Source organism: Panulirus ornatus, chromosome 33, assembly GCF_036320965.1.
Source record: "Panulirus ornatus isolate Po-2019 chromosome 33, ASM3632096v1, whole genome shotgun sequence".
In the NCBI taxonomy this organism is placed as follows: domain Eukaryota; kingdom Metazoa; phylum Arthropoda; class Malacostraca; order Decapoda; family Palinuridae; genus Panulirus; species Panulirus ornatus.
In genome coordinates, this window is record NC_092256.1 from 741,679 (window position 1) to 766,214 (window position 24,536).

Below are 24,536 nucleotides of genomic sequence, written 5' to 3' on the forward strand. Positions count from 1 at the left end.
TATGGTCCTGGGTTCGAACCCTGGCTGTTAGAGTCTTATGTTTATACTGTGTTGTCATTGACAAATCCTGGGTGGGACATTATAAAGTATGTTCACCTGGCATGGTTGCTTGTTGATTAGAATTTTGAGGGACAGCTTCTAACTTTCGCAGAAGTTATTAAAGGTAACTTGGTTATTGAACCTGAGATGAGAATTCAAAATCTTGAGATACTATTAGAAATGAAGAAAATCTCATGGTAATGTAATACAAGATAAAGATCCACTCATACTTCACTTTAAAATTTGGTGAATGAAAAATGTAGGTACATTCGGTAATTCACTGAATATTGGGTTAATCACAGACTAGAAAGATGTCAAGATGAGGATGCAACTAATGTAGGTTGAAAAATGTTGTCGATTTTACTGTAAATTATTTCTGACCCAGAGTATGCTTAGATGTTTATAATACAGCTTGCCTGCATGTCCTTATGAATATCCTGTATATCATAATCAGGATGATGTTTGAAAAACAACATTGTGGCATCGTTGGTGAAGCTTGTGCCCCAGCTCCAACCGTCACGTTCCAGCAGGTCCTGGAAGCTGTTGATGGCAGGCATCTTGTCCTGGACGATGAGATGCGCCACCAGGGAGGAGCGGTAGATGTTGGTGAGTATCAGGCTCGACATCATCCAAAGTCCTACTAACACCTGCAAGATAACAGTACATCATACCAACAACACTATGATATTACCATGCAAACATACACAAAGACGTATGCGAACTTACACACGTAAAGTAAACACATATCTAAACGCAAAGATACACTTACACAGGTGTACACATACACTTAATCATATATACACACACATAACGTCAGACGTATATATATATATATATATATATATATATATATATATATATATATATATATATATATATATATATATATATATATATATATATATATATATATATATATATATATATATATATATATATATATATATATATATATATATATATATATATATATATATATATATATATATATATATATATATATATATATATATATACATACATATATATATATATATATATATATATATATATATATATATATATATATATATATATATATATATATATATATATATATATATATATTATCCCTGGGGATAGGGGATTAAGAATACTTCTCACGTATTCCCTGCGTGTCGTAGAAGGCGACTAAAAGGGGAGGGAGCGGGGGGCTGGAAATCCTCCCCTCTCGATTTTTTTTTTTTTTTATTTTCCAAAAGAAGGAACAGAGGGGGCCAGGTGAGGATATTCCAAAAAAGGCCCAGTCCTCTGTTCCTAACGCTACCTCGCTAACGCGGGAAATGGCGAATAGTTTAAAAGAAAGAAAGAAAATATATATATATATATATATATATATATATATATATATATATATATATATATATATATATATATACATATATATATATATTTATACATTTTGCTTTGTCGCTGTCTCCCGCGCCTATGAGGTAGCACAAGGAAACAGACGAAAGAAATGGCCCAACCCACCTCCACACACACGCACATACACACACGTCCACACAAGCAAACATACACACCAACACATCCCAACGTACACACATATATACACACACAGACACACACATATACACACACAGACACACACATATACACACATGCACACAATTCACACTGTCTGCCCCGACTCACCCTCATCACTACCCCGAGACACACGGAATAAAATCCCCCTCCCCCCTCATGTGCGCGAGGCAGCGCCAGGAAAAGGCAACAAAGGCCCCATTCGCTCGCACTCAGTCTCCAGCTGTCATGCAATAATGCCCAAAACCACAGCTCCCTTTCCACATCCAGGCCACACAAACCTTTCCATGGTTTACCCCAGACGCTTCACATGCCCTGATTCAATCCATTGACAGCACGTCGAACCCGGTATACCACATGGATTCAATTCACTCTATTCCTTGCCCGCCTTTCACATTCCTGCATGTTCAGGCCCCACTCACTCAAAATCTTTTTCACTCCATCCTTCCACCTCCAATTTGGTCTCCCACTTCTCCTCGTTCCCTCCACCTCCGACACATATATCCTCTTGGTCAATCTTTCCTCACTCATTCTCTCCATGTGACCAAACCATTTCAAAACACCCTCCTCTGCTCTCTCAACCACGCTCTTTTTATTTCCATACATCACTTTTACCCTTACAGTACTTACTCGATCAAACCACCTCACACCACATATTGTCCTCAAACATCTCATTTCCAGCACATCCACCCTCCTGCGCACAACTCTATCCATAGCAAACGCCTCGCAACCATACAAAATTGTTGGAACCACTATTCCTTCAAACATACCCATTTTTGCTTTCCGAGATAATGTTCTCGACTTCCACACATTCTTTAAGGCTCCCAGTATTTTCGCCCCCTCCCCCACCCTATGATTCACTTCCGCTTCCATGGTTCCATCCGCTGCCAGATCCACTCACAGATATCTAAAACACTTTACTTCCTCAAGTTTTTCTCCATTCAAACTTACCTCCCAATTGACTTGATCCTCAACCCTACTGTACCTAATAACCTTGCTCTTATTCACATTTACTCTTAACTTTCTTCTTTCACACGCTTTACCAAACTCAGTCACCAGCTTCTGCAGTTTCTCACATGAATCAGCCACCAGCGCTGTATCACCAGCGAACAACAACTGACTCACTTCCCAAGCTCTCTCATCCACAACAGACTGCATACTTGCCCCTCTTTCCAAAACTCTTGCATTCACCTCCCTAACAAATCCCATCCATAAACAACTTAAAAAACAATGGAGACATGACACATCCCTGCCCGCAAACCTACATTCACTGAGAACCAATCACTTTCCTCTCTTCCTATACGTACACATGCCTTACATCCTCGATAAAAACTTTTCACTGCTTCTAACAACTTGCCTCCCACACCATATATTCTTAGTACCTTCCACAGAGCATCTCTATCAACTCTATCATATGCCTTCTCCAGATCCATAAATGCTACATACAAATCCATTTGCTTTTCTAAGTATTTCTCACATACATTCTTCAAAGCAAACACCTGATCCACACATCCTCTACCACTTCTGAAACCACACTGCTCTTCCCCAATCTGAGGCTCTGTACATGCCTTCACCCTCTCAATCAATACCCTTCCATACAATTTACCAGGAATACTCAACAAACTTATACCTCTGTAATTTGAGCACTCACTCTTATCCCCTTTGCCTTTGTACAATGGCACTATGCAAGCATTCCGCCAATCCTCAGGTACCTCACCATGAGTCATACATACATTAAATAACCTTACCAACCAGTCATAATAAATTCCACTGCAATACCATGCAAACCTGCTGCCTTGCCGGCTTTCATCTTCCGCAAAGCTTTTACTATCTCTTCTCTGTTTACCAAATCATTTTCCCTAACCCTCTCACTTTGCATACCACCTCGACCAAAATACCCTATATCTGCCACTCTATCATCAAACACATTCAACAAACCTTCAAAATACTCACTCCATCTCCTTCTCACATCACCATTACTTGTTATCACCTCCCCATAAGCCTCCTTCACTGAAGTTCCCATTTGTTCCCTTGTCTTACGTACATTATTTACATCCTTCCAAAACATCTTTTTATTCTCCCTAAAATTCAATGATTCTCTCACCCCAACTTTCGTATGCCTTTTTTTTCACCTCTTGCACCTTTCTCTTGACCTCCTGCCTCTTTCTTTTATAGATCTCGCAGTCATTTGCCTTATTTCCCTGCAAAGATAATATTTCACTAATAATATAGCTTCTTCATCCCACCACTCACTGCCCTTTCAAATCTGCCCACATCCAAGGCTTCTCATGCCACAAGATTCTTTTGCGCAAGCCATCACTGCTTCCCTAAATACATCCCATTCCTCACCCACTCCCCTTACGTCCTTTGTTCTCACCTTTTTCCATTCTGTACTCAGTCCCTACTGGTACTTCTTCACACAAGTCTCCTTCCCAAGCTCACTTACTCTCACGAATCTCTTCACCCCAACATTCTCGCCTCTTTTCTGAAGACCTCTTCAAATCTTCACCTTCGCCTCCACAAGATAATGATCAGACATCCCTCCCGTTGCACCTCTCAGCACATTAACATCCAAAAGTCTCTTTTTTGCGCGCCTATCAATTAACACGTAATCCAATAACGCTCTCTGGACATCTCTCCTACTTACATACGTATACTTATAAATATCTCTCCTTTTAAACCAGGTATTCCCAATCACCAGTCCTTTTTCAGCACATAAATCTACAATCTCTTCACCATTACCATTTACAACACTGAACACCCAATGTACACCAATTATTCCCTCAGCTGCCACATTACTTACCTTTGCATTCAAATCACCCATCAATATAACCCGGTTTCTTGCATCAAAACTACCAACACCCTCACTCAGCTGCTCCCAAAACAATTGCTTCCCATGATATTTCTTCTCACGCCCATGTGCATATGCACCATTAATCATAAATCTCTCTCCATCAACTTTCAGGTCTACCCTTATTAATCTAGTTTACTTTCTTACACTCTATTACATACTCTTAAAACTCCTGTTGGAGTAGTAGTGCTACTCCTTCCCTTACTCTTGTCCTCTCACTAACCCCTGACTTTACTCCCAAGACATTCCAAAACCACTCTTCCCCTTTACCTTTGAGCTTCGTTTCACTTAGAACCAAAACATCCAGGTTCCTTTCCACACATATACTACCGATCTCTTCTTTCTTCTAATCTTCGTTACATCCACACACATTTAGACACCCGAATCTGAGCCTTCGAGGAGGATGATCATTCCCCGCGTGACTCCTTCTTCTGTTTCTCATTTTATAAAGTTAAAATACAAGGAGGGGAGGGTTTCCAGCCCCCCCTTCCTCCCCTTTTAGTCTCCTTCTACGACACGCAGGGAATACGTGGGAAGTATTCTTTCTCCCCTATCCCCAGGGATATATATATACATTATAGCTCGGGATAGAGGAGACAGAATACTTCCCATGCATTCCTCTCGTGTCGTAGATGGCGACAAAAGGGGATGGGAGCGGGGGGCCAGAAACCCTCCCCTTCTTGTATTTTAACTTTCTAAAAGGAGTGACAGAAAAAGGAGTCACGCGGGGAGTGCTCATCCTCCTCGTAGATTCAGATTGGGATGTCTAAATGTGTGTGGATGTAACCAATATGAGAAACAAGGAGAGATTGGTAGTATGTTTGAGGAAAGGAACCTGGATGTTTTGGCTCTGAGTGAAACGAAGCTCAAGGGTAAAGGGGAAGAGTGGTTTGGGAATGTCTTGGGAGTAAAGTCAGGGGTTAGTGAAAGGACAAGAGCAAGGGAAGGAGTAGCACTACTTCTGAAACAGTTTTGGGATTATGTGATAGAGTGTAAGAAAGTAAATTCTAGATTGATATGGGTAAAACTGAAAGTTGATGGAGAGAGATGGGTGATTATTGGTGCATATGCACCTGGGCTTGAGAAGAAAGATCATGAGAGGCAAGTGTTTTGGGAGCAGCTGAATGAGTGTGTTAGTGGTTTTGATGCACAAGACCGGGTTGTAGTGATGGGTGATTTGAACGCAAAGATGAGTAATGTGGCAGTTGAGGGAATTATTGGTATACATGGGGTGTTCAGTGTTTTAAATGGAAATGGTGAAGAGCTTGTAGATTTATGTGCTGTAAAACGACTGGTGATTGGGAATACCTGGTTTAAAAAGCGAGATATACATAAGTATACGTATATAAGTAGGAGAGATGGCCAGAGAGTGTTATTGGATTACGTGTTAATTGATAGGGGTGGAAAAGAGAGAATTTTGTATGTTAATGTGCTGAGAGGTGCAACGGGAGGGATGTCTCATCATTATCTTGTGGAGGCGAAGGCAAAGATTTGTAAGGGTTTTCAGAAAAGAAGAGAGAATGTTGGGGTGAAGAGAGTGGTGAGAGTAAGTGAGCTTGCGAGGGAGACTTGTGTGAGTATGTACCAGGAGACTCTGAGTACAGAATGGAAAAAGGTGAGAACAAAGGAGCTAAGGGGAGTGGGGGAGGAATGGGATGTATTTAGGGAAGCAGTGATGGCTTGCGCAAAAGATGCTTGTGGCATGAGAGGCGTGGGAGGTGGGTTGATTAGAAAGGGTAGTGAGTGGTGCGATGAAGAAGTAAGATTATTAGTGAAAGAAAAGACAGAGGCTTTTGGACGATTTTTGCAGGGAAAAATGCAAATGAGAGGGAGATGCTTAAAAGAAAGAGGCAGGAGGTCAAGAGAAAGGTGCAAGAGGTGAAAAAGAGGGCAAATGAGAGTTGGGGTGAGAGAGTATCATTAAATTTTAGGGAGAATATAAAGATGTTTTGGAAGGAGGTAAAGAAAGTGCGTAAGACAAGGGAGCAAATGATAACTTCAGTGAAGGGGGCTAATGGGGAGGTGAGAACATGTAGTGGTGATGGGAGAACGAGATGGAATGAGTATTTTGAAGGTTTTTTTAAATGTGTTTGATGATAGATTGGCAGATATAGGGTGTTTTGGTCGAGGTGGTATGCAAAATGAGAGGTTTATGGAAAATGATTTGGCAAGCAGGGAAGAGGTAGTAAAAGCTTTGCGGATGATGAAAGCCGGCAAGGAATCGAGGTTGGATGTTATTGCAGTGGAATTTATTAAAAAAGGGGGTGACTGTATTGTTGCCTGGTTGGTAAGGTTATTTGATGTATGTATGATTCATGGTGAGGTGCCTGAGGATTGGCGGAATGCTTGCATAGTACCATTGTATAAAGGCAAAGGGGATAAGAGTGAGTGCTCAAATTACAGAGGTATACGTTTGTTGAGTATCCCTGGCAAATTATATGGGAGGGTATTGTTTGAGAGGGTGAAGGCATGTACAGAGCATCAGATTGGGGAAGAGCTTTGTGGTTTGAGAAGTGGAAGAGGACGCGTGGATCAGGTGTTTGCTCTGAAGAATGTATGTGAGAAATACTTAGAAAAGCAAATGGATTTGTATGTAGCATTTATGGATCTGGAGAAGACATATGATAAAGTTGTTAGAATCACTGAAAAGTTTTTATCGAGGATGTAAGTCATATGTACGTGTAGGAAGACAGGAAAGTGATTGGTTCTCAGTGAATGTAGGTTTCCGTCAGGGGTGTGTGATGTCTCCATGGTCGCTTAATTTGTTTATGGATGGGGTTGTTACGTAGGTGAATGCACGAGCTTTGGAAAGAGGGTCAAGAATACAGTCTGCTGTGGATGGGAGAGCTTGGGAAGTGAGTCAATTGTTATTCGCTGATGATACAGCGCTGGTGAGTGATTCATGTGTGAAACTGCAGAAGCTGGTGACTGAGTTTGGTAAAGTGTGTGAAAGAAGAAAGTTAAGAGTAAATGTGAATAAGAGCAAGGTTATTAGGGACAATAGGGTTGAGGGCAAGTCAACGGAGAGGTAAGTTTGAAAGGAGAAAAACTGGTGGAAGTAAAGTGTTTTAGATAACTGGGAGGGGATTTGGCACCGGATAGAAGCATGGAAGCGGAAGTGAATCATAGGGTGTGGGAGGGGGCGAAAATTCTGCTAGCCTTGTAGAATATGGGGAAGTCGATAACATTATCTTGGAGAGGAAAAATGGCTATTCCTATAGTGCTTCCAACAATGTTGTATGGTTGCGAGCCATGGGCTATGGATAGAGTTGTGCGCAGGAGGGTGGATATTCTGGAAATGAGATGTTTGAGGACAATATGTGGTGTGAAAGTGGTTTGACCGAGTAAGTAATAATAAGGTAAAAGAGATGTTTGGTAATGAAAAGAGTGTGGTTGAGAGGGCAGAAAAGGAAATTTTGAAATGGTTTGGTCACATGGAGAGAATGAGTGAGGAAAGATTGACCAAGAGGATATATGTGTCAAAGGTGGAGGGAACGAAAAGCGGGAGACCCAAATGAAGGTGGAAGGATGGAGTGCATAAGATTTTGAGTGATCGGGGTCTGAATATGCAGGAGGGTGAAAGGCGTGCAAGGAATAGAGTGAATTGGAACGATGTGGTGTACCGGGATCGACGTGCTGTCAATGGATTGAACCATGGCATGTGAAGCGTCTGGGGTAAACCATGGAAAGTTCTGTTCGGCCAAGATGTTGGATGGGGGCTGTGGTTTCGGTGCATTATTACATAACAGCTACAGAATGAGTTTGAACGAATGGGGCCTTTGTTGTCTTTTCCTAGCGTTACTCAGCACATATGAGAGGGGAAGGGGTTGTTATTTCATGTGTGGCGAGGTGGCAACGAGAATAAATAAAGGCAGACAGAATGAATTATGTTCATGTGTATATATGTATACGTCTATGTGTGTATATATATGTATACACTGAGATTTATAGGTTTGTATATTTGCGTGTGTAGATGTGTATTTATATACATGTGTATGTGGGTGGATTGGGCCATTCTTTTGTCTGTTTCCTTGCGCTTACTCGCTAACGCGGGAGACAGCGACAAACCACAATAGATATAAAAAATATAGATATATATATAGATACATATATATATATATATATATATATATATATATATATATATATATATATATATATATATATATATATATATATATATATATACATATCTTTTTTTTTTTTTTTGCTTTGTCGCTGTCTCCCGCGTTTGCGAGGTAGCGCAAGGAAACAGACGAAAGAAATGGCCCAACCCACCCCCATACACATGTATATACATACGTTCACACACGCAAATATACATACCTACACAGCTTTCCATGGTTTACCCCAGACGCTTCACATGCCCTGATTCAATCCACTGACAGCACGTCCCGGTATACCACATCGGTCCAATTCACTCTATTCCTTGCCCTCCTTTCACCCTCCTGCATGTTCATGCCCCGATCACACAAAATCTTTTTCACTCCATCTTTCCACCTCCAATTTGGTCTCCCTCTTCTCCTCGTTCCCTCCACCTCCGACACATATATCCTCTTGGTCAATCTTTATTCACTCATTCTCTCCATGTGCCCAAACCATTTCAAAACACCCTCTTCCGCTCTCTCAACCACGCTCTTTTTATTTCCACACATCTCTCTTACCCTTACGATACTTACTCGATCAAACCACCTCACACCACACATTGTCCTCAAACATCTCATTTCCACCACATCCATCCTCCTGAGCACAACTCTATCCATAGCCCACGCCTCGCAACCATACAACATTGTTGGAACCACTATTCCTTCAAACATACCCATTTTTGCTTTCCGAGATAATGTTCTCGACTTCCACACATTCTTCAAGGCTCCCAGAATTTTCGCCCCCTCCCCTACCCTATGATCCACTTCCGCTTCCATGGTTCCATCCGCTGCCAGATCCACTCCCAGATATCTAAAACACTTCACTTCCTCCAGTTTTTCTCCATTCAAACTCAAATCCCAATTGACTTGACCCTCAACCCTACTGTACCTAATAACCTTGCTCTTATTCACATTTACTCTTAACTTTCTTCTTTCACACACTTTACCAAACTCAGTCACCAGCTTCTGCAGTTTCTCACATGAATCAACCACCAGCGCTGTATCATCAGCGAACAACAACTGACTCACTTCCCAAGCTCTCTCATCCAAAACAGACTTCATACTTTCCCCTCTTTCCAAAACTCTTGCATTCACCTCCCTAACAACCCCATCCATAAACAAATTAAACAACCATGGAGACATCACACACCCCTGCCGCAAACCTACATTCACTGAGAACCAGTCACTTTCCTCTCTTCCTACACGTACACATGCCTTACATCCTCGATAAAAACTTTTCACTGCTTCAAACAACTTGCCTCCCACACCATATATTCTTAATACCTTCCACAGAGCATCTCTATCAACTCTATCATATGCCTTCTCCAGATCCATAAATGCTACATACAATCCATTTGCTTTTCTAAGTATTTGTCACATACATTCTTCAAACTAAACACCTGATCCACACATCCTCTACCACTTCTGAAACCACACTGCTCTTCCCCAATCTGATGCTCTGTACATGCCTTCACCCTCTCAATCAATACCCTCCCATATAATTTACCAGGAATACTCAACAAACTTATACCTCTGTAATTTGAGCAATCACTCTTATCCCCTTTGCCTTTGTACAATGGCACTATGCACGCATTCCGCCAATCCTCAGGCAACTCACCATGAGTCATACATACATTAAATAACCTTACCAACCAGTCAACAATACAGTCACCCCCTTTTTAAATAAATTCCACTGCAATACCATCCAAACCTGCTGCCTTGCCGGCTTTCATCTTCCGCAAAGCTTTTACTACCTCTTCTCTGTTTACCAAATCATTTTCCCTAACCCTCTCACTTTGCACACCACCTCGACCATAACACCCTATATCTGCCACTCTATCATCAAACACATTCAACAAACCTTCAAAATACTCACTCCATCTCCTTCTCACATCACCATTACTTTTTATCACCTCCCCATTTGCGCCCTTCACTGAAGTTCCCATTAGCTCCCTTGTCTTACGCACTTTATTTACCTCCTTCCAGAACATCTTTTTATTCTCCCTAAAATTTAATGATACTCTCTCTCCCCAACTCTCATTTGCCTTTTTTTTCACCTCTTGCACCTTTCCGTTGACCTCCTGTCTCTTTCTTTTATACGTCTCCCACTCAATTGCATTTTTTCCCTGCAAAAATCGTCCAAATTCCTCTCTCTTCTCTTTCACTAATACTCTTACTTCTTCATCCCACCACTCACTACCCTTTCTAATCAACCCACCTCCCACTCTTCTCATGCCACAAGCATCTTTTGCGCAATCCATCACTGATTCCCTAAATACATCCCATTCCTCCCCACTCCCCTTACTTCCATTGTTCTCATATATATATATATATATACATATATATATATATATATATATATATATATATATATATATATATATATATATATATATATATATATATATATATATATATATATATATATATATATATATATATATATATATATATATATATATATATATATATATATATATACTTCAGTTTTCAGTGGGAAGTATTCTTTCACCCCTATCCCCAGGGATAATATACATATATATATATATATATATATATATATACACACATACACACACATACACACACACACGCACATATACACACACACACACATACATATATATACAAGTGAAAAATGTAAGAAACAATTTAGAAAACTGAAACTTCTAGCTTGAAATGAAATGAAAAAATAAATGTCACATAATGGTTCAACCTCTGGCTATGGAAAAAGGAAATGTTTAATTTATTTACACAAATGTCAATACTAGTTCTCATCAATTTAACCACTGTATCAATAAGCTTCAATGTCTAAGCTACATTTTTTCCAATTTCACTATTTTCTTGTCAAAGCACCATGTATGAAAACTATCACTCCAGTAACACAACTATAAACATTTACTTCCCCTTTAAATAAAGTTTTGGGTAAGTCTGTCCCGATACACTGCGGGACACTCTACCACCTGGCTAGGTTTGTGTTGCAATGGTTCTTGATTCACAAACGTAGTAGCATCACTGGTGGATCATAGGGTGGGGGAGTGGGCGAAAATTCTGGGAGCCTTGAAGAATGTGTGGAAGTCGAGAACATTATCTCGGAAAGCAAAAATAGGTATGTTTGAAGGAATAGTGGTTCCAACAATGTTGTATGGTTGCGAGGCGTGGACTATGGATAGAGTTGGTCGCAGGAGGATGGATGTGCTGGAAATGAGATGTTTGAGGACAATATGTGGTGTGAGGTGGTTTGATCGAGTAAGTAACGTAAGGGTAAGAGAGATGTGTGGAAATAAAAAGAGCGTGGTTGAGAGAGCAGAAGAGGGTGTTTTGAAATGGTTTGGTCACATGGAGAGAATGAGTGAGGAAAGATTGAACAAGAGGATATACGTGTCGGAGGTGGAGGGAACGAGGAGAAGAGGGAGACCAAATTGGAGGTGGAAAGATGGAGTAAAAAAGATTTTGTGTGATCGGGGCCTGAACATGCTGGAGGGTGAAAGGAGGGCAAGGAATAGAGTGAATTGGACCGATGTGGTATACCGGGGTTGACGTGCTGTCAGTGGATTGAATCAAGGCATGTGAAGCGTCTGGGGTAAAACATGGAAAGCTGTGTAGGTATGTATATTTGCGTGTGTGGACGTATGTATATACATGTGTATGGGGGTGGGTTGGGCCATTTCTTTCGTCTGTTTCCTTGCGCTACCTCGCAAACGCGGGAGACAGCGACAAAGCAAAAAAAAAATATATATGTATACATATATATATATATATATATATATATATATATATATATATATATATATATATATATATATATATCCCTGGGGATAGGGGAGAAAGAATACTTCCCACGTATTCCCTGCGTGTCGTAGAAGGCGACTAAAAGGGGAGGGAGCGGGTGGCTGGAAATCCTCCCCTTTCTTGTTTTTTTTTTAATTTTCCAAAAGAAGGAACAGAGAAGGGGGTCAGGTGAGGATATTCCCTCTAAGGCCCAGTTCTCTGTTCTTAACGCACCTCGCTATCGCGGGAAATGGCAAATAGTATGAAAAAAAAAAAAAAGAAATATATATATATATATATATATATATATATATATATATATATATATATATATATATATATATATATATATATATATATATATATATCCCTGGGGATAGGGGAGAAAGAATACTTCCCACGTATTCCCTGCGTGTCGTAGAAGGCGACTAAAAGGGGAGGGAGCGGGTGGCTGGAAATCCTCCCCTTTCTTGTTTTTTTTTTAATTTTCCAAAAGAAGGAACAGAGAAGGGGGTCAGGTGAGGATATTCCCTCTAAGGCCCAGTTCTCTGTTCTTAACGCACCTCGCTATCGCGGGAAATGGCAAATAGTATGAAAAAAAAAAAAAAAGAAATATATATATATATATATATATATATATATATATATATATATATATATATATATATATATATATATATATATATATATATATATATATATATATATATATATATGTGTGTGTGTGTATTTTTTTAACTTTCTAAAATGGGAAACAGAAGAAGGCGTCACGCGGGGAGTGCTCATCCTCCTCGAAGGCTCATATTGGGGTGCCTAAATGTGTGTGGATGTAACCAAGATGGGAAAAAAGGAGATATAGGTAGTATGTTTCAGGAAAGGAACCTGGATGTTTTGGCTCTGAGTGAAACGAAGCTCAAGGGTAAAGGGGAAGAGTGGTTTGGGAATGTCTTGGGAGTAAAGTCAGGGGTTAGTGAGAGGACAAGAGCAAGGGAAGGAGTAGCAGTACTCCTGAAACAGGAGTTGTGGAAGTATGTGATAGAATGTAAGAAAGCAAATTCTCGATTAATATGGGTAAAACTGAAAGTTAATGGAGAGAGATGGGTGATTATTGGTGCATATGCACCTGGGCATGAGAAGAAAGATCATGAGAGGCAAGTGTTTTGGGAGCAGCTGAATGAGTGTGTTAGTGGGTTTGATGCACGAGACCGGGTTATAGTGTTGGGTGATTTGAATGCAAAGGTGAGTAATGTGGCAGTTGAGGGAATATTTGGTATACATGGGGTGTTCAGTGTTCTAAATGGAAATGGTGAAGAGCTTGTAGATTTATGTGCTGAAAAAGGACTGATGATTGGGAATACCTGGTTTAAAAAGCGAGATATACATAAGTATACTTATGTAAGTAGGAGAGATGGCCAGAGAGCGTTATTGGATTACGTGTTAATTGACAGGCGCGCGAAAGAGAGACTTTTGGATGTTAATGTGCTGAGAGGTGCAACTGGAGGGATGTCTGATCATTATCTTGTGGAGGCTAAGGTGAAGATTTATATGGGTTTTCAGAAAAGAAGAGTGAATGTTGGGGTGAAGAGGGTGGTGAGAGTAAGTGAGCTTGGGAAGGAGACTTGTGTGAGGAGGTACCAGGAGAGACTGAGTACAGAATGGAAAAAGGTGAGAACAATGGAAGTAAGGGGAGTGGGGGAGGAATGGGATGTATTTAGGGAATCAGTGATGGATTGCGCAAAATATGCTTGTAGCATGAGAAGAGTGGGAGGTGGGTTGATTAGAAAGGGTAGTGAGTGGTGGGATGAAGAAGTAAGAGTATTAGTGAAAGAGAAGAGAGAGGCATTTGGACGATTTTTGCAGGGAAAAAATGAAATTGAGTGGGAGAGGAATAAAAGAAAGAGACAGAGGTCAAGAGAAAGGTGCAAGAGGTGAAAAAAAGGGCAAATGAGAGTTGGGGTGATAGAGTATCATTAAATTTTAGGGAGAATAAAAAGATGTTCTGGAAGGAGGTAAATAAAGTGCGTAAGACAAGGGAGCTAATGGGAACTTCAGTGAAGGACGCAAATGGGGAGGTGATAACAAGTAGTGGTGATGTGAGAAGGAGATGGAGTGAGTATATTGAAGGTTTGTTGAATGTGTTTGATGATAGAGTGGTAGATATAGGGTGTTTTGGTCGAGGTGGTGTGCAAAGTGCGAGGGTTAGGGAAAATGAGTTGGTAAACAGAGAAGAGGTAGTAAAAGCTTTGCGGAAGATGAAAGCCGGCAAGGCAACAGGTTTGGATGGTATTGCAGTGGAATTTATTAAAAAAGGGGGTGACTGTATTGTTGACTTGTTGGTAAGGTTATTTAATGTATGTATGACTCATGGTGAGGTGCCTGAGGATTGGCGGAATGCGTGCATAGTGCCATTGTACAAAGGCAAAGGGGATAAGAGTGAGTGCTCAAATTACAGAGGTATAAGTTTGTTGAGTATTCCTGGCAAATTATATGGGAGGGTATTGATTGAGAGGGTGAAGGCATGTACAGAGCATCAGATTGGGGAAGAGCAGTGTGGTTTCAGAAGTGGTAGAGGATGTGTGGATCAGGTGTTTGCTTTGAAGAATGTACGTGAGAAGTACTTAGAAAAGCAAATGGATTTGTATGTAGCATTTATGGATCTGGAGAAGGCATATGATAGAGTTGATAGAGTTGCTATGTGGAAGGTATTAAGAACATATGGTGTGGGAGGCAAGTTGTTAGAAGCAGTGAAAAGTTTTTATCGAGGATGTAAGGCATGTGTACGTGTAGGAAGAGAGGAAAGTGATTGGTTCTCAGTGAATGTAGGTTTGCGGCAGGGGTGTGTGATGTCTCCATGGTTGTTTAATTTGTTTATGGATGAGGTTGTTAGGGAGGTGAATGCAAGAGTTTTGGAAAGAGGGGCAAGTATGAAGTCTGTTGGGGATGAGAGAGCTTGGGAAGTGAGTCAGTTGTTGTTCGCTGATGATACAGCGCTGGTGGCTGATTCATGTGAGAAACTGCAGAAGCAGGTGACTGAGTTTGGTAAAGTGTGTGGAAGAAGAAAGTTAAGAGTAAATGTGAATAAGAGCAAGGTTATTAGGTACAGTAGGGTTGAGGGTCAAGTCAATTGGGAGGTGAGTTTGAATGGAGAAAAACTGGAGGAAGTGAAGTGTTTTAGATATCTGGGAGTGGATCTGGCAGCGGATGGAACCATGGAAGCGGAAGTGGATCATAGGGTGGGGGAGGGGGCGAAAATTCTGGGAGCCTTGAAGAATGTGTGGAGGTCGAGAACATTATCTCGGAAAGCAAAAATGGGTATGTTTGAAGGAATAGTGGTTCCAACAATGTTGTATGGATGCGAGGCGTGGACTATAGATAGAGTTGTGCGCAGGAGGATGGATGTGCTGGAAATGAGATGTTTGAGGACAATGTGTGGTGTGAGGTGGTTTGATCGAGTAAGTAACGTAAGGGTAAGAGAGATGTGTGGAAATAAAAAGAGCGTGGTTGAGAGAGCAGAAGAGGGTGTTTTGAAATGGTTTGGTCACATGGAGAGAATGATTGAGGAAAGATTGACCAAGAGGATATATGTGTCGGAGGTGGAGGGAACGAGGAGAAGAGGGAGACCAGATTGGAGGTGGAAAGATGGAGTGAAAAAGATTTTGTGTGATCGGGGCCTGAACATGCAGGAGGGTGAAAGGAGGGCAAAGAATAGAGTGAATTGGAGCGATGTGGTATACCGGGGTAGTATGTTTGAGGAAAGGAACCTGGATGTTTTGGCTCTGAGTGAAACGAAGCTCAAGGGTAAAGGGGAAGAGTGGTTTGGAAATGTCTGGGGAGTGAAGTCAGGGGTTAGTGAGAGGACAAGAGCAAGGGAAGGAGTAGCAATACTCCTGAAACAGGAGTTGTGGGAGTATGTGATAGAATGTAAGAAAGTAAATTCTCGATTAATATGGGTAAAATTGAAAGTTGATGGAGAGAGGTGGCTGATTATTGGTGCATATGCACCTGGGCATGAGAAGAAAGATCATGAGAGGCAAGTGTTTTGGGAGCAGCTGAATGAGTGTGTTAGCGGTTTTGATGCACGAGACCGGGTTATAGTGATGGGTGATTTGAATGCAAAGGTGAGTAATGTGGCAGTTGAGGGAATAATTGGTATGCATGGGGTGTTCAGTGTTGTAAATGGAAATGGTGAAGAGCTTGTAGATTTATGTGCTGAAAAAGGACTGATGATTGGGAATACCTAGTTTAAAAAGCGAGATATACATAAGTATACTTATGTAAGTAGGAGAGATGGCCAGAGAGCGTTATTGGATTACGTGTTAATTGACAGGCGTGCGAAAGAGAGACTTTTGGATGTTAATGTGCTGAGAGGTGCAACTGGAGGGATGTCTGATCATTATCTTGTGGAGGCTAAGGTGAAGATTAGTATGGGTTTTCAGAAAAGAGTGAATGTTGGGGTGAAGAGGGTGGTGAGAGTAAGTGAGCTTGGGAAGGAGACCTGTGTGGGGAAGTACCAGGAGAGACTGTGTACAGAATGGAAAAAGGTGAGAACAATGGAAGTAAGGGGAGTGGGGGAGGAATGGGATGTATTTAGGGAATCAGTGATGGATTGCGCAAAAGATGCTTGTGGCATGAGAAGAGTGGGAGGTGGGCTGTTTAGAAAGGGTAGTGAGTGATGGGATGAAGAAGTAAGAGTATTAGTGAAAGAGAAGAGAGAGGCATTTGGACGATGTTTGCAGGGAAAAAATGCAATTGAGTGGGAGAAGTATAAAAGAAAGAGACAGGAGGTCAAGAGAAAGGTGCAAGAGGTGAAAAAAAGGGCAAATGAGAGTTGGGGTGAGAGACTATCAGTAAATTTTAGGGAGAATAAAAAGATGTTCTGGAAGGAGGTAAATAGGGTGCGTAAGACAAGGGAGCAAATGGGAACTTCAGTGAAGGGCGTAAATGGGGAGGTGATAACAAGTAGCGGTGATGTGAGAAGGAGATGGAATGAGTATTTTGAAGGTTTGTTGAATGTGTCTGATGACAGAGTGGCAGATATAGGGTGTTTTGGTCGAGGTGGTGTGCAAAGTGAGAGGGTTAGGGAAAATGATTTGGTAAACAGAGAAGAGGTAGTAAAAGCTTTGCGGAAGATGAAAGCCGGCAAGGCAGCAGGTTTGGATGGTATTGCAGTGGAATTTATTAAGAAAGGGGGTGACTGTATTGTTGACTGGTTGGTAAGGTTATTTAATGTATGTATGACTCATGGTGAGGTGCCTGAGGATTGGCGGAATGCGTGCATAGTGCCATTGTACAAAGGCAAAGGGGATAAGAGTGAGTGCTCAAATTACAGAGGTATAAGTTTGTTGAGTATTCCTGGTAAATTATATGGGAGGGTATTGATTGAGAGGGTGAAGGCATGTACAGAGCATCAGATTGGGGAAGAGCAGTGCGGTTTCAGAAGTGGTAGAGGATGTGTGGATCAGGTGTTTGCTTTGAAGAATGTATGTGAGAAATACTTAGAAAAGCAAATGGATTTGTATGTAGCATTTATGGATCTGGAGAAGGCATATGATAGAGTTGATAGAGATGCTCTGTGGAAGGTATTAAGAATATATGGTGTGGGAGGCAAGTTGTTAGAAGCAGTGAAAAGTTTTTATCGAGGATGTAAGGCATGTGTACGTGTAGGAAGAGAGGAAAGTGATTGGTTCTCAGTGAATGTAGGTTTGCGGCAGGGGTGTGTGATGTCTCCATGGTTGTTTAATTTGTTTATGGATGGGGTTGTAAGGGAGGTAAATGCAAGAGTCCTGGAAAGAGGGGCAAGTATGAAGTCTGTTGGGGATATATATATATATATATATATATATATATATATATATATATATATATATATATATATATATATATATATATGTATGTATGAAGAGCGATTGATGATAACCGAGGTTCGCTCTGCTGTGATGCGCTTAGTAGAAATATGGGAGGTGGGCGGCGTGCTGTTCATCCAACTTCCCCCCCCCCCCCCCCCCCCGCCACTGTATTTTGCATGTCTCGTGATTGCAAGCACGTGCGTCCGACTGCGTGCGTGCGTACCTACTACAGTGCAGCATCAAGACAGGTGATGATCTCACAACGCCAGACTATGTTTCAGATGGACTCGTCTTCCAGCACACAGAGCCAGCACGACCCCCGCCTGACTGGCCGCTCCCATCATCATCTTAAGCGCTACACTCATCATGCGGGAGATCAACATCCGCATCCCTATACCCAACCTGACCGCCATCTGCTGCTAGACCGCCGAGAAGACAGGTGTTAAGGATAATTCCAAGACCACATACATGAGAAGATAAAGGAGCCATGGTCACAGCTTAAGTGTCGCGTCATGAGAAAAAGCATCATAATGGAGTTGCACGGACTGTGATCCTCGCTGTGGTTACAAGAATGTTCTTCCGCCCACCAGTGATGCTACTACGTTTGTGAATCAAGAACCATTGCAACACAAACCTCCCCAGGTGGTAGAATGTCCCGCAGTGTATCGAGACAGACTTCCCCGGAACTTTTTTAAAGGGGAAGTAAATGTTTATAGTTGTGTTACTGGAGTGACAGTTTTCATACATGGTGCTCTGACAAGAAAATAGTGAAATTGGAAAAAAATGTAGCTTAGACATTGAAGCTTATTCTTTTTTTTTTTTCAAAGTGATAGAGATGGAAAGCAAAAAGGTGTGTTTCATAAATGTACTGGAAAAGTTGAGGTCCATATAAATTTTTGGTCTGTCAAGGCTTTATTATGGCGGATGACCAACTACCTACCCTCATGTATCCAAGATATGGTTGTACTTTGTGTAATGAAGAAAATTGAGAAACATCATAAGCCAATATTCCTGTTTCATGATACGAGAAGTGGACCAGGCAGTATGATACAGTGGTTAAATTGATGAAAACTACTACTAACGTTTGTGTAAATAAATTATACATTTCCCTTTTCCATAGCCAGAGGTTGAAACATTATGTGACATTCATTTTTTCATTTCACTTCAAGCTAGAAGTTTCAGTTTTTTAAATTATTTCTTACATTTTTCATATGTATATATATGTATATGTGTGTATGTGTGTATATGTGCGTATGTATGTGTATATGTATATATATATGCATATATATGTATATTATCCCTGGGGATAGGCGTGAAAGAATACTTCCCACGCATTCCTCGCGTGTCGTAGAAGTCGACTAGACGGGACGGGAGCGGGGGGCCAGAAATCCTTCCCTCCTTGTATTTTTTAACTTTCTAAAATGGGAAACAGAAGAAGGAGTCACGCGGGGAGTGCTCATCCTCCTCGAAGGCTCAGACTGGGGTGTCTAAATGTGTGTGTATGTAACCAAGATGTGAAAAAAGGAGAGATAGGTAGTATGTTTGAGGAAAGGAACCTGGATTTTTTGGCTCTGAGTGAAACGAAGCTCAAGGGTAAAGGGGAAGAGTGGTTTGGGAATGTCTTGGGAGTAAAGTCAGGGGTTAGTGAGAGGACAAGACCAAGGGAAGGAATAGCAGTACTCCTGAAACAGGAGTTGTGGGAGTATGTGATAGAATGTAAGAAAGTAAATTCTCGATTGATATGGGTAAAACTGAAAGTTGATGGAGAGAAAAGGGTGATTATTTGTCCATATGCACCTAGGCATGAGAAGAAAGATCATGAGAGGCAAGTGTTTTGGGAGCAGCTGAATGAGTGTGTTAATGGTTTTGATGAACGAGACCGGGTTATAGTGATGGGTGATTTGAATGCAAAGGTGAGTAATGTGGCAGTTGAGGGAATAATTGGTATACATGGGGTGTTCAGTGTTGTAAATGGAAATGGTGAAGAGCTTGTAGATTTATGTGCTGAAAAAGGACTGGTGATTGGGAATACCTGGTTTAAAAAGCGAGATGTACATAAGTATACGTATGTAAGTAGGAGACATGGCCAGAGAGCGTTATTGGATTACGTGTTAATTGACAGGCGCGCGAAAGAGAGACTTTTGGATGTTAATGTGCTGAGAGGCGCAACTGGAGGGATGTCTGATCATTATCTTGTGGAGGCAAAGGTGAAGATTTGTAAGGGTTTTCAGAAAAGAAGAGTGAATGTTGGGGTAAAGAGGGTGGTGAGAGTAAGTGAGCTTGGGAAGTAGACTTGTGAGAGGAAGTACCAGGAGAGACTGAGTACAGAATAGAAAAAGGTGAGAACAATGGAAATAAGGGGAGTGGGGGAGGAATGGGATGTATTTAGGGAATCAGTGATGGATTGCGCAAAAGATGCTTGTGGCATGAGAAGAGTGGGCGGTGGGTTGATTAGAAAGGGTAGTGAGTGGTGGGATGAAGAAGTAAGATTATTAGTGAAAGAAAAGACAGAGGCATTTGGACGATTTTTGCAGGGAAAAAATGCAACTGAGTGGGAGATGTATAAAAGAAAGAGACAGGAGGTCAAGAGAAAGGTGCAAGAGGTGAAAAAGAGAGCAAATGAGAGTTGGGGTGAGAGAGTATAATTAAATTTTAGGGAGAATAAACATATGTTCTGGAAGGAGGTAAATAAAGTGCGTAAGACAAGGGAGCATATGGGAACTTCAGTTAAGGGCGCAAATGGGGAGGTGATAACAAGTAGTGGTGATGTGAGAGAGATGGAGTGAGGTTTGTTGAAGGTTTGTTGAATGTGTTTGATGATAGAGTGGCAGATATAGGGTGTTTTGGTCGAGGTGGTGTGTAAAGTGAGAGGGTTAGGAAAAATGATTTGGTAAACAGAGAGGAAGTAGTGAAAGCTTTGCGGAAGATGAAAGCCGGCAAGGCAGCAGGTTTGGATGGTATAGCAGTGGAATTTATGAAAAAAGGGGATGACTGTATTATTGACTGGTTGGTAAGGTTATTTAATGTATGTATGACTCTTGGTGAGGTGCCTGAGGATTGGTGGAATGCGTGCATAGTGCCATTGTACAAAGACAAAGGGGATAAGAGTGAGTGTTCAAATTTCAGAGGTATAAGTTTGTTGAGTATTCCTGGTAAATTATATAGGAGGGTATTGATTGAGAGGGTGAAGGCATGTACAGAGCATCAGATTGGGGAAGAGCAGTATGGTTTCAGAAGTGGTAGAGGATGTGTAGATCAGGTGTTTGCTTTGAAGAATGTATGTGAGAAATACTTAGAAAAGCAAATGGATTTGTATGTAGCATTTATGGATCTGGAGAAGGAATATGATAGAGTTGATAGAGATACTCTGTGGAAGGTATTACGAATATAAGGTGTGGGATGCAAGTTGTTAGAAGTAGTGAATAGTTTTTATCGAGGATGTAAAGCATGTGTACGTGTAGAAAGGGAGGAAAGTGATTGGTTCTCAGTGAATGTAGGTTTGCCGCAGGGGTGTGTGATGTCTCCATGGTTGTTTAATTTGTTTATGGATGGGGTTGTTAGGGAGGTGAATGCATGAGTTTTGGAAAGAGGCTCAAGTATGAAGTGTGTTGTGGATGAGAGAGCTTGGGAAGTGAGTCAGTTGTTGTTCGCTGATGATACAGCGCTGGTGACTGATTCATGTAAGAAATTGCAGAAGCTGGTGACTGAGTTTGGTAAAGTGTGTGAAAGAAGAAAGTTAAGAGTAAATGTGAATAAGAGCAAGGTTATTAGGTACAGTAGGGTTGAGGGTCAAGTCAATTGGGAGGTAAGTTTGAATGGAGAAAAACTGGAGGAAGTAAAGTGTTTTAGATATCTGGGAGTGGATCTGGCAGCGGATAGAACCATGGAAGCGGAAGTGGATCATAGGGTGGGGGAGGGGGCGAAAATTCTGGGAGCCTTGAAGAATATGTGGAAGTCGAGAACATTATCTCGGAAAGCAAAAATGGGTATGTTTAAAGGAATAGTGGTTCCAACAATGTTGCATGGTTGCGAGGCGTGGGCTATGGATAGAGTTGTGCGCAGGAGGATGGATGTGCTGGAAATGAGATGTTTGAGGACAATGTGTGGTGTGAGGTGGTTTGATCGATTAAGTAACGTAAGGATGAGAGAGATGTGTGGAAATAAAAAGAGCGTGGTTGAGAGGGCAGAAGAGGGTGTTTTGAAATGGTTTGGGCACATGGAGAGAATGAGTGAGGAAAGATTGACCAAGAGGATATATATGTCGGAGGTGGAGGGAACGAGAAGTGGGAGACCAAATTGGAGGTCGAAAGATAGTGAAAAAGATTTTGAGTGATCGGGGCCTGAACATGCAGGAGGGTGAAAGGAAGGCAAGGAATAGAGTGAATTGGATCGATGTGGTATACCGGGGTTGACGTGCTGTCAGTGGGTTGAATCAGGGCATGTGAAGCGTCTGGGGTAAACCATGGAAAGCTGTGTTGGTATGTATATTTGCGTGATTTGGAAAGGGAGCTGTGGTTTCGGTGCATTATTACATGACAGCTGGAAACTGAGTGTGTAGGAATGGGGCCTTTCTTGTTTTCCTTGCGCTACCTCGTGCACATGAGGGGGGAGGGGGTTGTTATTACATATGTGGCGGGGTGGCGATAGGAATGAATAAAGGAAGACAGTATGAATTATGTAAAAGTGTATATATATATATATATATATATATATATATATATATATATATATATATATATATATATATATATATATATATATATATATATATATATATATATATATATATATATATATATATGTCTGTGTGTGTATATATATGTATACGTTGAGATGTAATGGTATGTACATTTTCGTGTGTGGACGTGTATGTATATACATGTGCAAGTGGGTGGGTTGGGCCATTCTTTCGTCTGTTTTCTTGAGCTACCTCGCTAACGTGGGAAACAGCGACAAAGCAAAATAATAAAAACAATGAAATATATATATATATATATATATATATATATATATATATATATATATATATATATATATATATATATATATATAAATATTTTTTTTTTTTTTATTATACTTTGTCGCTGTCTCCCGTGTTTGCGAGGTAGCGCAAGGAAACAGACGAAAGAAATGGCCCAACCCCCCCCATACACATGTATATACATACGTCCACACACGCAAATATACATACCTACACAGCTTTCCATGGCTTACCCCAGACGCTTCACATGCCTTGATTCAATCCACTGACAGCACGTCAACCCCGGTATACCACCTCGCTCCAATTCACTCTATTCCTTGCCCTCCTTTCACCCTCCTGCATGTTCAGGCCCCGATCACACAAAATCTTTTTCACTCCATCTTTCCACATCCAATTTGGTCTCCCTCTTCTCCTTTTTCCCTCCACCTCCGACACATATATCCTCTTGGTCAATCTTTCCTCACTCATCCTCTCCATGTGCCCAAACCACTTCAAAACACCCTCTTCTGCTCTCTCAACCACGCTCTTTTTATTTCCTCACATCTCTCTCACCCTTACGTTACTCACTCGATCAAACCACCTCACATCACACATTGTCCTCAAACATCTCATTTCCAGCACATCCATCCTCCTGCGCACAACTCTATCCATAGCCCACGCCTCGCAACGATACAACATTGTTGGAACCACTATTCCCTCAAACATACCCATTTTTGCTTTCCGAAAGAATGTTCTCGACTTCCATACATTCTTCAAGGCCCCAACAATTTTCGCCCCCTCCCCCACCCTATGATCCACTTCCGCTTCCATGGTTCCATCCGCTGCCAGATCCACTCCCAGATATCTAAAACACTTCACTTCCTCCAGTTTTTCTCCATTCAAACTCACCTCCCAATTGACTTGACCCTCAACCCTACTGTACCTAATAACCTTGCTCTTATTCACATTTACTCTCAACTTTCTTCTTCCACACACTTTACCAAACTCAGTCACCAGCTTCTGCAGTTTCTCACATGAATCAGCCACCAGCGCTGTATCATCAGCGAACAACAACTGACTCACTTCCAAAGCTCTCTCAGAGCATCAGATTGGGGAAGAGCAGTGTGGTTTCAGAAGTGGTAGAGGATGTGTGGATCAGGGTGTTTGCTTTGAAGAATATATGTGAGAAATACTTAGAAAAGCAAATGGATTTGTATGTAGCATTTATGGATCTGGAGAAGGCATATGATAGAGTTGATAGAGATGCTCTGTGGAAGGTATTAAGAATATATGGGGTGGGAGGAAACTTGTTAGAAGCAGTGAAAAGTTTTTATCGAGGATGTGAGGCATGTGTACGTGTA